General features: G+C 42.6%; 1 protein-coding gene across 2 annotated transcripts in view; it reads right to left on the bottom strand.

Annotated features, from left to right (window-relative positions):
• Positions 1-10690, bottom strand: part of KIAA0232 (KIAA0232 ortholog) — a 65414-nt gene extending 54724 nt beyond the window's left edge. Inside the window, exon 1 of one of the 2 annotated variants that reach the window (XM_057365248.1) lies at positions 10496-10690. The gene's annotated coding sequence lies outside the window, so the exon portion shown is untranslated. The remainder of the gene's footprint in view (positions 1-10495) is intronic. The other variant, XM_057365250.1, reaches the window with a different exon arrangement.
• Positions 10691-12350: the final 1660 nt, after the last annotated feature.

Raw genomic sequence — 12350 nt, 5'->3', positions numbered from 1 at the left:
TCAGTAACTGAAAAAATGCACAAGGGCATTAYGAAACTGGATTGGGCAATAAAAAGGCAAACAAAATTCAGCATAGGTAAACTTGAAATGAGGCAGAGGGGCAATAATCACCTGATGCAACAAGTTGTGAGCTATTAATCCATGTCTTTCCACGGATAGAGACTGACTGTTCAAAGTCTRTTTTTAATTAACAGAAAATACAAATTAATTAGTGAGATCTACATAGAAAACTTCACACAACAGCTACTRGAATTCCTTGACAAAAGGTACCAATGACTCAAAAAAAAAACAAATTAGATGGCCTTCAATGGAAATTGAGTAAGAGAGATCCCTCGAGAATTTCCAACTAGACAAACCCTATCAGGGTCAGGAAATCCCCTAGGCTGAAAATAGTGTATGGCTGAGGGAGTATTTAGGAGAGGTATCATTCTCCCCGTTCTTTTTTTGTCCCTAACTGCGCCTTTAGAGATGATGCTGCAGACAAGTACTGGGTTTGTCAAAGCCTTTGTCTAAACCAGTACATCTGTTCTTATAAAACATTTATGTTTACCATCATATAAGAACAACACTTCAAAAAAAGGTTGCTGGAGGAGTTCAATAAACTGATCCACTCACAGGGTTGCACATTATTAACATACACAAACTTGGTTTCAATATGTCAAAACATCAATCCTGTCAGGGAGCAAAAAGTGAGCTATGGGAAACAATTGTTAACAGACTGCAGAATTAGCAGGTTAGACATTTAGAGGGTCTGCTGGATATCAGAGACCCCAAATTCTGGTAATCTGTGTATTCTTCACTTGTGCAAAGCAAATATCAATATAAGCTGGAAAATGTAAAACTTYTAAGTTAAAAAGAAAAGGCAAGACAGAAAATGGAAAAAGTATAACCTAACAAAACCTGCAGACAATGTGTACACCCCAAAACTTGATCACTTCATGGAATTGCGAAGTTTGAATGTGCCTTCATAAACAAGACTCTTYTGGAAAGGTTTTCTTACTAGATACAGACACGTAAAGATTCATCTCCTGAGAGGGGAGACTCATGAAGTGGTCCTTCAGTRCATCTAACACGACTTAAAAAAATCATTAATAAGCCTAATAGTTGGCAAGTTTTGGAGATCAYGGTTCAGTGGGAGTCTTGACAATTTAGGAAGCAAATTTTATCTTCAAGATGGAAGATTTTTATTTCATACCATCACTCAAAAAACTGTTTCAGGAGGTCAACTACATATTAAAGGTACATTAAAAAAAAAAACTCAAAAGCAAGCACTTTATCATGCAGCACATAGACACCACTTATATTTCAACAGACCTAATGGAGCTCAGAGCATTTCTGACAAAATAAAACATGACAAATAAAACGATCTCTGGTACCACAGGTTATGCAATTTGCACCAGATAAGTTTACAGCACATCTGTAACTAGCAACCACCTCAACCCAAAGAATTTTATCTCCAAAAATTTTGCTCTTTAAGAAGGGCTTAAAACTGTTAAAAACACCTGCATTGATCAGATTTAAGAAATGTAAAAAATATCTGTGAACTGTCTGAATCTAGAGAAGTGAAGGCTGCTTCACTATTTTCAAATGCCCAGCTGCGATTAACAACGGTAACAATTACATTATTTAAGTGAATTTGTCCAAAAGKTTATCCAGCTACCAAGAGTCCTAATAATTCCATTCTGTCCATAAAAACAAAAACCATAAACTGACACGAAAAACTTTCTTTTTTCCAGTTTAGTTTGTTACTGTCTAGACTGGTGTTTGAACCGCATTTGACTTTGTCTAAACATGACTACATTTTAAAGAAACCTTACCTAAAATAAGAAAAATGTACACATAGAGCATAACTTAGATGCATGATATCTTAGAAGTTTAAAAATACAAATCAGCATCTAATGACAAAGAATTTAAGTAAATTTTTTCACATTAAAAATTCATTAAAACAATATTACACAAAAACTTGAAGGAGTTACTACTGCCACCAGCATAAGTACCAGTTTGCAAAAACCAGAAGTGGTTTTTAAAACCATTTTGAAACCATTTTTATAGCAGCAGTAACTAACCTTSAAGAGAACAACAGCAGCATTTTGACAGAGAAACCTGTGAGAATGTCTTAAAGRTGAGTTAATGTAACAGGAATTGCATTGCCACTGCACATGGCCACCCAGAAAGGACAAGAGGACACCAAGAGGACAATTCCACTATTTCTTTCATCTTCCCCACCATGTTCTCACCCTGTTGTCCTTATASTCAACACATCCACTGTGTGGTTGCAGGGATGAACTGTATCAGTTTTATGTTCCAAATGGAAAAATTTCATTTTTTGGGTAACCTACTCTTCAAAAAATACAATTCGGTGATCAACTCACTCTCTTGCCATGAAATTGCTACATCTGGCATAAGGGAGGAAATGGGGGTGTCCCTTTCAGCAACTACTATTCTAACTACTATATCTAACCCACTATTAGATCCAGGCAAGAATAACAAGAAAACATTAGGAAGGCAGAATGCAGAAGCTAGATTTTAGCTAATTCAAATCCAAGTCTTTCAGATCATGATTATTCTTAGGAACATGGAGTGTGGAAGCCAATTCAGGTATTCCAACAGGTWTGATATTTACTTCCAAAATTTTTACAACAATTCCATAGGGACCCATGCAACCATAACCCTGTACTTGCAGCTTTCAGCAGATACAGTCTCAAACTGGTGATGACAAAGAAATTACTGGTTGCTTCAGATTTGCTTAGAGAGTAGCAGGTGTTGCACTGCAACTAAATGAGAATAGAATGGATCTCCAAGAGTGAAGAACCCAAGAGATGTGTGGTAGAGTGGAAGGCAGCATATGCAGACCTCAGAAACACTGAGGCATTGCTTCACCTCATACTTAGCTCTCCAAACGTCACTGTTATTTCAGTACCATTGACATCAGCTTTCAGACCCTTCTGCTACGTTACTTTTACCATGGAAGACAGCGGTATGATTCAAGTTTTTCAGTTTAAACTTGCATATGTTATCAGCGTACCAGAGCAATGCCAGAGACAAGCACTTGCTCTCCTCTGTATACCTCAAATCTATAACACAGGGATTGCCTGGATGGGCTGCCACTGGGCCTGAGTGATCCTGGGGAGAAATACTTTTCTAGATGCAACTTCAAGGAGGAGATACCTACAGACTTTTCTGTTCAGTCCCACGAGAATCTTCACAGGGACACTATTTAACAAAAGCTGCATCTTTTGCTATGTATACAAGCAACAGACCCCACATCAGTGATTAACATCATACTTCAATTACACTTGCTAGGTTTAGAGAAATATAAATGGAGTTAATAGACACCAAAACCAAACAGAACTATGATCACACAGATGCATATATTTTAAGTTCACCAATACATTTATCTTCAGGATTTTTGGCATGTAAAATCTGTAAGCTTTTTACTACTTCTGTCTCATTACATTTACTAGCCTAAATATCACCTAGTCTATATGCAGGATTTAAAAACACAACAGAGGATGAAATCAAGTAATGGAAAGACCAGATATATACTCTTGACTATTTGATCACTTTCTTTCCTGCCCTCCTCATGTCCTTTATTCACTCAACTTTTAGAGCCATTAAAACTGTTACCAACAGGTATTGCCTATGTTTGGACTCCATTCCCAAGTGGAGACGCAGGTACCCATGTGCCCCAACACATGTTGCAGACTCCTCCAAGGCACCCAGAGCCACCAGGTGGAATCATCCCCCAGGCCACCAGTGAGGCCACCCTGATAAAATATTCAGTGTTCTTCATATCAGCTGGTATCCAGTGGCCACTCTTGTAGTGCAACCATACAAGATTTATTTCAATTAATATACTATTTACTCTTAGACACACACTGTATCTTTCAGTCAGGCAAGGAAACRGAGAATGAATTATGAGTGCCAAAGATCCAACCACCAGTGTTCATTTAAAGGCTACGATATTTGTCGTGCTATTTATAMTTAGGAGGTTAGTAATCCAGCTGTACATGAATAGCTAACTAGTTAAAGACCCCACTACATTTTACTCTGGTTTATTAATTTCTTTAACTAGTGTGGAGATCTTTTTTGAGTACTTACTATTGATGTTTTCTATACTTGGTCTGCAGCTCAGGAAGTTAATTGCTATCTTGTTGAAAAGCCTAAAATAGCCTTGTGAAGAGTTTAAAAACAAATATAACTTCATCCAACTATATAGACTTTCCAACATTTTAAAGAGGAGGTTACCATAAATTAAGTAGGAAGTCACGTAGAGACAATGTTTTCATTAATAACTCTGTAAAAACTTACAAGATATGTCAGTCACAGGTGGCTCAGTACATGCAAAGAGTTCTGACAAGTTGAATTAGCAAGCTTAACCAGCAGAGAAGATACTGACTTTACAGCCCATAAAATATGGCAGGCCAACAAGGGAAATAGAAATAGTTCCAAATGTTTTCCCCTACCCCTCTAACTCCTCTAATTTTTATTCAAAAATATTAGTAAATTAAATTCTATCTATTTATGAAATTGAGATCCGAAGTAGGATACTCTGCAATTTGGAGAGAATAGCAAGTCACATGAAATAATCTGTATTTTAGCATTTGAATGGATTTTCTTAGACACTGATTGTTCAGTTTATGTTGTAAGACTGCCAGGCTGTCTTTTTCCACAAAAACAGTGGATATTTGGTATACCTCCACTTTTATGATTAAGTATGTTGCCTAAAAATTCTACTTATTAAAAAAGTTTACTAACTGAATAAGTAGGACAGTTTAATACTGCTCTTAAAATAATACATTTGCTGCTTGATACTTCAAATGACAGCTGAAAAGGTCATTTCACTAAAATGCAACCAGAAAACCTCTTACAAAAACAGCAGGTCAGCATTACATTAATTCTCTTCAAGGAAGTTACTGTACTGTTAACCAAGGCATTTCTTTCACAATTCAAGAATAAAGTTACTAAAATCTGCAACTCTGAGGTTTCTCTGAAGTCAGTAAGACATTCAGTTCAGAGAGCTGGTGAAAAAATCACCTACACATAACAAACTAATATTTGAACTTACAGAGACATTCTAAAACTTTTGTGTCACCTCACACAATTCAACATGACTTTCATCAAAACAGCTATATAAATGAAAATAAAGCTATAAAAATAAAATGTAAAAATTACTGAGGATAATTAAGTTTCTCTGTCAAGTGCAAGRGTTTGATACACAGCAGAGTGAACTCCCACTCCGGAAGACAGAACCAGAAGAGGAATTCACTAAACAGCAGTCTTTAGCTAATTAGTAACAGTCATTAGCTCAAAATCTTCAGAGAGAAGAATCAAATATCATCAAACAGTAAAGGTTTTCCTGTAGTTTTAAAGGTAAAGATATCAACTCGACAAGCAAATGGAAGCTGGCTCCATTTCTTTCAGGATCTTCCAGTGTCCTAAATACAATTCAATGCTTGCAAGTTGAACTTCCTCTCAGCCACAGACTTCAAATTTGCTTCAAGCTCATAATAACACATTACAGAGTCACAAGGATCTAGTGAGAATTAATTACTCATCCAGTGGCAGCAGTATGCATTACTGAATTCTTCATTAATGATTCTTCAAGCAGACTCTTTTTCTTTAGGCTAGTTTTTCTTTATTTTCTTAAAAAGCATATGTGACACATGCTAAATTACCAGAACAACTTCTTGAATCAATCTGTGTACATTTTAGCATGTTTTTCCACTTTACTGCTGATGATTATTATCTCAATCTAAGTCCTGACTAAAGTAACACTACCTTGAATAACCCTGTAGAAGATATGGATCTCGCAACTCCGCTCTGCTGCTCTGATGTTAAAACTGTACAATCTTATGACAGGTTGCTTTATTTTTTCTGGCCTTCAGCTACTCCTAATTTCTTACTCCCTTATCTCTCTCTCTCTGTACTTTCTTCCACAGTCTATAAAYGCAAAATCTCATCTTCAATGCAACCATGTCTCCCTTCAGAATTCTTCTACAACCAAGCTAGTCCATCTAACCAAACCATAAAAACAAACTCGCACAGTTTAACAACCCACAAAACGGATAACAGCTACTTCTTTCCATACAGTTAAACACAAGCACATCAAAATGAAACTTCACTTGAATTCAYGCAGTGGCAGAGCTGATAAAAAACTGCAGGTCTCTTCTCAATCCTAGTCCAGCACTCTATCCAGCAGACCTTGTTCCTTTGGTAAATTTAACATWACTAGGGGAAGATTTTTAAAAGCTGTAAAAACCCCACAAAATTATTCAGATTTCATTTCTGTAACAATTTATTTTTATTTACGAAAAATGTTTTTTGCAGAGTATACATTTTCACACGCAGTCCTTTCTASAACAAGGCCTAGAAAGTTACAGACAAAAGTGACATTAGCATAGAGTGCATATTTGAAAATTTTTCCTCAATACAGCAAAACCCAGAAATTTAAACATTCCCCAAATAATATTAGAAATGAAAATCACTATAGCAAGCCTGAGCACAGACTTAGCAGGATATAATTAAACTATTACATGTAATATCAGAATTGAAAAAATGAATTTAAATAATTCACCATTTAAATTTCCAYACTAATATAATTAAACTATTACATATAATATCATAAGAAGAGTGAAAAATGAATTTAAATACTTCATTATTTAAATTTCCACACTGTTGCCTCAGAAATAAATCTCTTGGAAAAACAGGTTCCACATGTACCCTTTGGTATCTAAGTTATGAACAGAATTTAGATGCAGAAGTAAACAATGTATAGTTTTATGTAGATCCAAACATCTCGCACATGAAATTATAAAGGAAGTGGAAGACTAAAAATTTAAAATATTCAGTAGCTTCCAACAAAGCTACAAAAATAGCTGCTAGTAAGATGTCTGTGAAAGAATAATCTTTGTACTGAATGTTTAAGTTACTCAATCCTTCSCCCATCCCCAAAAACCTCTGTGGGCCAATAAAATACACATTCAATTTCTCGACATCCATTGAAAATGTACCTAACCAATTTTCACAAAAGTAGAACAAGATGCTTTTTAGTAAAAATATTATAACTAGCTTATCTAGATCTTTTTCTACTAAAACACTCTGACAGTCCTGCAGTAACTTGGTACTTCTGACTAGAAAAATCTGGTGAATTATTTCTAAATCAACAAAAAAGCATTGTTTTCCTTCCAGTCAGACAATTTTTGTTTGTCTGTGTATTGAAATGTAACTAAACCCGCCAATATTCATTTGAACATTTTTATTTTGTATCATGCAATTGACTTTTGTTGAAAAAATTCCTGGGGCGGGACAATGGGGATAGACAACACAACAACTCATTTCTACAATTACATTTACAAATTATCCAATGGGCTAGTCCCTTTTCTTGGACTGAAATGAAGGRTTCCAATCTCTGTTCYGCAAGACAGAAGAATATTCCAAAACCTGAATATCCCAATAAACACAACATATTAAATAGCTTCTARAAGATCACTTGYTTCAAAGCCCCATTAGCAATGCAGACAACTGGAATATTTCCTGTTACCTCTCAAACCCTAGACGAATTTGAAGTCTTGCTGCCTTCACCACATTCTGCCTCACCAGACATTGTTGCCTATCCTATTATAGTACTAGGCTGTTACTTTTAGTTATTTGCTATTGCTTAAAGAAGCAGCAAACTGAAACATGATTTTGCTAAGATTCYAGCTATGTATACAAAATGTCTATTCTGACTCTATAACACTATGCSTAAARCCCAGTAAAATCTGCCAAGAAAATTCACTCGTGCAACCTCTTGGTTGYTTCATTCTCCCTATTCACCTAGAAATAAGATGCTCAAGATGGACAAATAATGAACTTTTGAGCAGTAYCAAAATCTTCCTCTGTCCCTATTTCTGCTAGAATGCACAGCAAATAAGCAAAGGAAAATGCTGACATCATTTTACCCCTATGGAATTTCTCTGACTTGGAAGAATAACAAATAGCAACAACAAAAGCAGTGGGAAATGCAGACTATGAAATAGGCATATTAAGGTAAGAGAAGCTCAAGGCCTCCAGTTCTTCCTCTTGGGTCACATATAGACCTCTTTGATCCTTACTTTCCTTCCAATTCCACCGTTTGTCAGCAGAAAAGCTGGAAGGTCATGTACCCAATTCAAATTTGCAGAATCTGTGGACTCAAAGCATTTTTATCCCAATGGCACCCCAAACAGACTGACGAAGTTCTGTCACTGTAYATATGTTAAGACTGGTCAAACAGAACATGGTGGGCAAATAAGCTGCTGATGCTTTCAATGGACTGTGTCAGGATTTCCCCCATAATTGTCGAGACTTTGAAAAGAAGTAACACTATGAACATATAACATTCTACTCATTTTATTCAAGCCACTTACATCCCCTCTTATATATCAATGATCAAAAGAGAAGATTTTGATAYCTCTGTGATATGTTTTATCGATTGGATGAGAACGATTGTACACTACCATTTTAGCATATTCATACTAAGAAGAAACAGCAGATGGAGGATTAGTACAAAATAAAATCTGTAGTTACATGTCAAGTAACAATCAAGTTCCATGTCATTTACTTTTATATGGCATATTTTTGTCTTAAATAATAAAAAGAAAAATGTCAATTACAGACTCCCATGCATTGTGAGGAGCCTGCAATACTAAGGTTTAAGCACTGCAGTGGTTTGTTTTACACAATTATCTACTGAATCATCACGAGTTCACTTTCGACAGGTAAGAAACCAAATTCGATCTGGAATTCCCACTTCATCCCAGAAACAGAAGTAATACATGGTGTACAACAGAAACCATGAACATTTAAAAAGGGTTTGAATGAGGAGAATCAACTACACAAACCACAGTGTCCTCTGATCCCAAGCTTATAAACTGCAACCCAAATCACTTATATACAGAAAACATCAGAATACAGGAATGTGTTTTATTTGAAAGGAAGGACAAGGAAATCATACTATTTTCACCCTTCAGATCAGTATCAGGTACTGCAATGAGTAATTAAAACAAAGACAAGACAGAAAAAAAAGCACCGCACTTTCGCTGTTCTCAAAGTTTCATAACACGATTTAATACGTGCACACTTTTAATCGAGACGACACGAGGAGAAGATGGAAACGAGTTTGCTGGAGCGAAGTGTCAGTTTGTGTCACTTCTGCATTCAGCTGTAACCTTCGCCAAACCTTGTCCCCCACCCCGCCCATCGCCCGCGAGAGGCCGCGGCCGGCGGTCCCGCCCCAGCGGCGCCCGGCTCCCAGCGCCCATAGGATGAGGCTCCCGTCAGTCTCCCATCAGCCCAGCTCCGCCTCCTCAAACAGCAGCAGCCCTAGCCTTCCTATCCGTCTTTTGCCTTCAATAGGCCCTAAAGGACAATGCTGCTGGAAAGGGAAAAAAAAGGAGGGAAAAAAAAAAAAAAAAAAAAAAAAAAAAAAAAAAGAGGAGGAGAGCGAGTCCCGCCAGATCGGCCCCGGGGGCAGCGCTGCAATGCCGGGGCGGTTTCCATCTGCCCCAACCCATCCTCAGCTCCCCCTCCCCAGTGCGCGGCCGCTGCTGCGCTCYGAACGCTCGCACAGGATGAAAGGTCACGGCGTGAGCACCGGCCGGGCCCGGCAGCCGCACGGCCCCGTCACCTCAACCTCGGGGTCAGGCGGGGCAGGCGAGGCGCTGCCCGGATCGGCTCTCCCTACTCCGACCCGAACCGCCGCATCCTTCTTTTCCCGTCCACTGGCGCCGGATGACACCGGCGCGGGCCGGCACCCGCGGCGGGTGGGTGCTGGGTGCCGCCTTCCCCTCCCTCCTCCTGCTCTTCTCCCGGGCGTGACCCGGCCTGAGGGCACCGAGCCGCGGCTCCCGGTCCAGGCCGATGCCTCCCTCCCGGCCGCGGCGCAAGCCGCTCATCTGGCGCCGGGTGCCGCCGGGATGGAGGAGCGCGGAGCCGGCGGCAGGCAGGAAGGGCTCAACACCCCTCCCGGGCAGCGCTCTGACCGGGGCACCCCGGCCGGGCCCCCGGCCCCGCCTCCAAGCCCTGCCCGCCGCCGGCCGGCAGCCGCCCCCCGCCCGGCCCCCGGCGCTCCTGTCACCCCCTCCCCGGCCCCTTCCTCCCGCGCCCCCCGGCACGTTCCCGCCGCGTTGCGCCAGGCGCAGCCCAGGAGCGGGACGCGCCGTCCCGGGAAACCGTCCTCCCGGAGGGACCAGGCCCGGCCCCACAACTCCTCCTCTTCCCGGGCTGTTAGCGGAGAGGGCAGGGATGCGCGGGCCTTCCCGGCCGGGCCCCGAGCCACCGGCCCGGCGCTCCCGGGGGTCCAGCCCGCCTGTCCCAACGCAGCGGCGGGAAGGAAGCGGGGGGAGGGAAAGGGCGCTCGCCACCGCCTCCCGGTTCCGTCCTCCCGTTCCACGGGCAGGGCGGCTGCCGCTCTCCCTCCCTCCCTTCAGCCCTGCCCCTCCCTCTGCTCCCCGGGCCCGCGGYGGGCATTTACCTGCCGTGGCGGCGCAGAGCGGGGCCCTGGGGCCTCTGGCAGCCGGAGGAGGCGGCGGACTCCGTCCCGCTGCTGCCGTCCCCGAGTGAGGCGGGCGGGACGGAGCCGGGACCTGCCCCGGGAGGCGTTACGTAAACCGGCGGCGGCGGCAGTTCCAGCGCCACGGGGAGGGAAGGAAGGAGGGAGGGGGCCGGGCCGGCCGCTCCGTCACCCGGCAACGGGACTCAGCGCCCCGGCGGACCGCGCCGCCGGCTCCGCCCCGTATCCCTCCGCCCAGAGGGCGGCTCGGATCCCTGATCCCACATCTGTGGGGCTGTGCCGGGCGGACGGGCACCGCGCTGGTGGGCGGGTTGCGGGGGATGCCCGCACCGCTCCGTCCCGTCCCTGTCCCCGTCTCTGTCCCTATCTCCCTCGCCGGCCGTAGGGCCCGGGCGCGGCGAACCGTCTCCATGTCGGGGCCGCGGAGCAGGAAGGGCGGGGGGAGGAGGGGAAGTGTCCCTTTGCCCTGGTTGTACAGCCTCCCGCCCGCCGGGAGAGCGCCGCGCTGTCCGCCGGGCGCCTGAGGAGGGAAGTGGCGGGCGCGGCGCCGGCTCCGGGGCAGCCGCTCGGGCGGGAGAACCGGCGGCCGGAACCGCCCGCGCCCCTCAGGAGGGCTGTGCCGCCGCGGAGGGGAACACCCAGGCAGCGCCGGGGCGGGAATGTGAGGGAGGGAGGGAGTGGGGGATAATGATGGAGCGTAGCGGTGTTTGTCATGTGAGGTCCTTTTGAAACCCTGAACAACTCCGAGCGTAAGGTTAGCAAATAAAAGTTTATTTTGCTGCGCAACGAAAGTCTGGAAGGGAAGTCGTCTGTTAGAAGATTGGTGCCATTGTAAGTCGGGTTTAGTAGGTGAGCTCCTCGGGAGCCACCGAGATTTTGTTCCAATTGATTAAATGCCAGTTTAATCACAACTGTTTACACAACCGTGGGGTAATGAAAGGGCAACATTTTTAGCATAGTAGATGGGTGAAAATGGGCCACTGTAAGGCTGAAAATATGACAAGACACACCAAAGTACTCATTAAGCTTCTTAACTGGGAAAATAATGATGTCCTTTTCAGGTGTACACTACCACCTCACATTTCTCAAATACATGAACACATAGGGGCCTAAGGAAAGTCAATATTATGTAATATGTCAAAGTAAGTCTTCTGTCTGTGWAATCCTGAGGTTTGCTTCCTTTTGTTCACTGTTCAACGTGTGGCTCCTAGAGTTCCAAAACACAGTATGTCACCCATGTTGGCTCACACTGCTGCTTTTGTGCACAACATCTTCAGTCACTGGAACCAAGCTTGTCTTTGARAAGATGATCCCTCAGTACCGGATGTAGTCCTATTTAGGCCTTTCAACAAGTTAAGTCTGTATGWAAAAAATACATCTCTTAAGAAACATGAATGCTAACACTCCCTCCCAGCCTGTATACTCATTTCCTGATACAGAGCAGCTTTATTCGTATTTTTGTTTTAGCTAGGCTTTGCCTATTTTGAACATCCTTAGCGCCTAATTTAGTCATAAATCTGATTTAGGCTTGCCAAAAGTTAAGTATGCAGGATTGTGCAGCTATATGGACTCAGCTATATGAACATGTAAGAGACCAGTGTTCTCTTAAATGCCGCTGAGGCAATAATTGATGTATAAACGTGCAGTTAATCAGTTACTTTCTCCATACCTTGCAGGAGTATTTTGGGAGAGATCTAAGGAGAAAGTAGTGCTTTAAACCCTGTGATAAAAGGACAGAATTGTTCTCTGAACCATTTAATTACTGTTCAAGTTATTTTCTTGTTATGAAAAGCTGAAACTGAAAAGCTTTGGGGGA

This window comes from Malurus melanocephalus, unplaced genomic scaffold, assembly GCF_030028575.1.
Source record: "Malurus melanocephalus ecotype Western Australia unplaced genomic scaffold, MMel_1.1 scaffold_50, whole genome shotgun sequence".
Classification (NCBI taxonomy): domain Eukaryota; kingdom Metazoa; phylum Chordata; class Aves; order Passeriformes; family Maluridae; genus Malurus; species Malurus melanocephalus.
The sequence above is the reverse complement of the archived record's forward strand: the minus strand, read 5'-3'. Positions and strand labels throughout refer to the sequence as shown.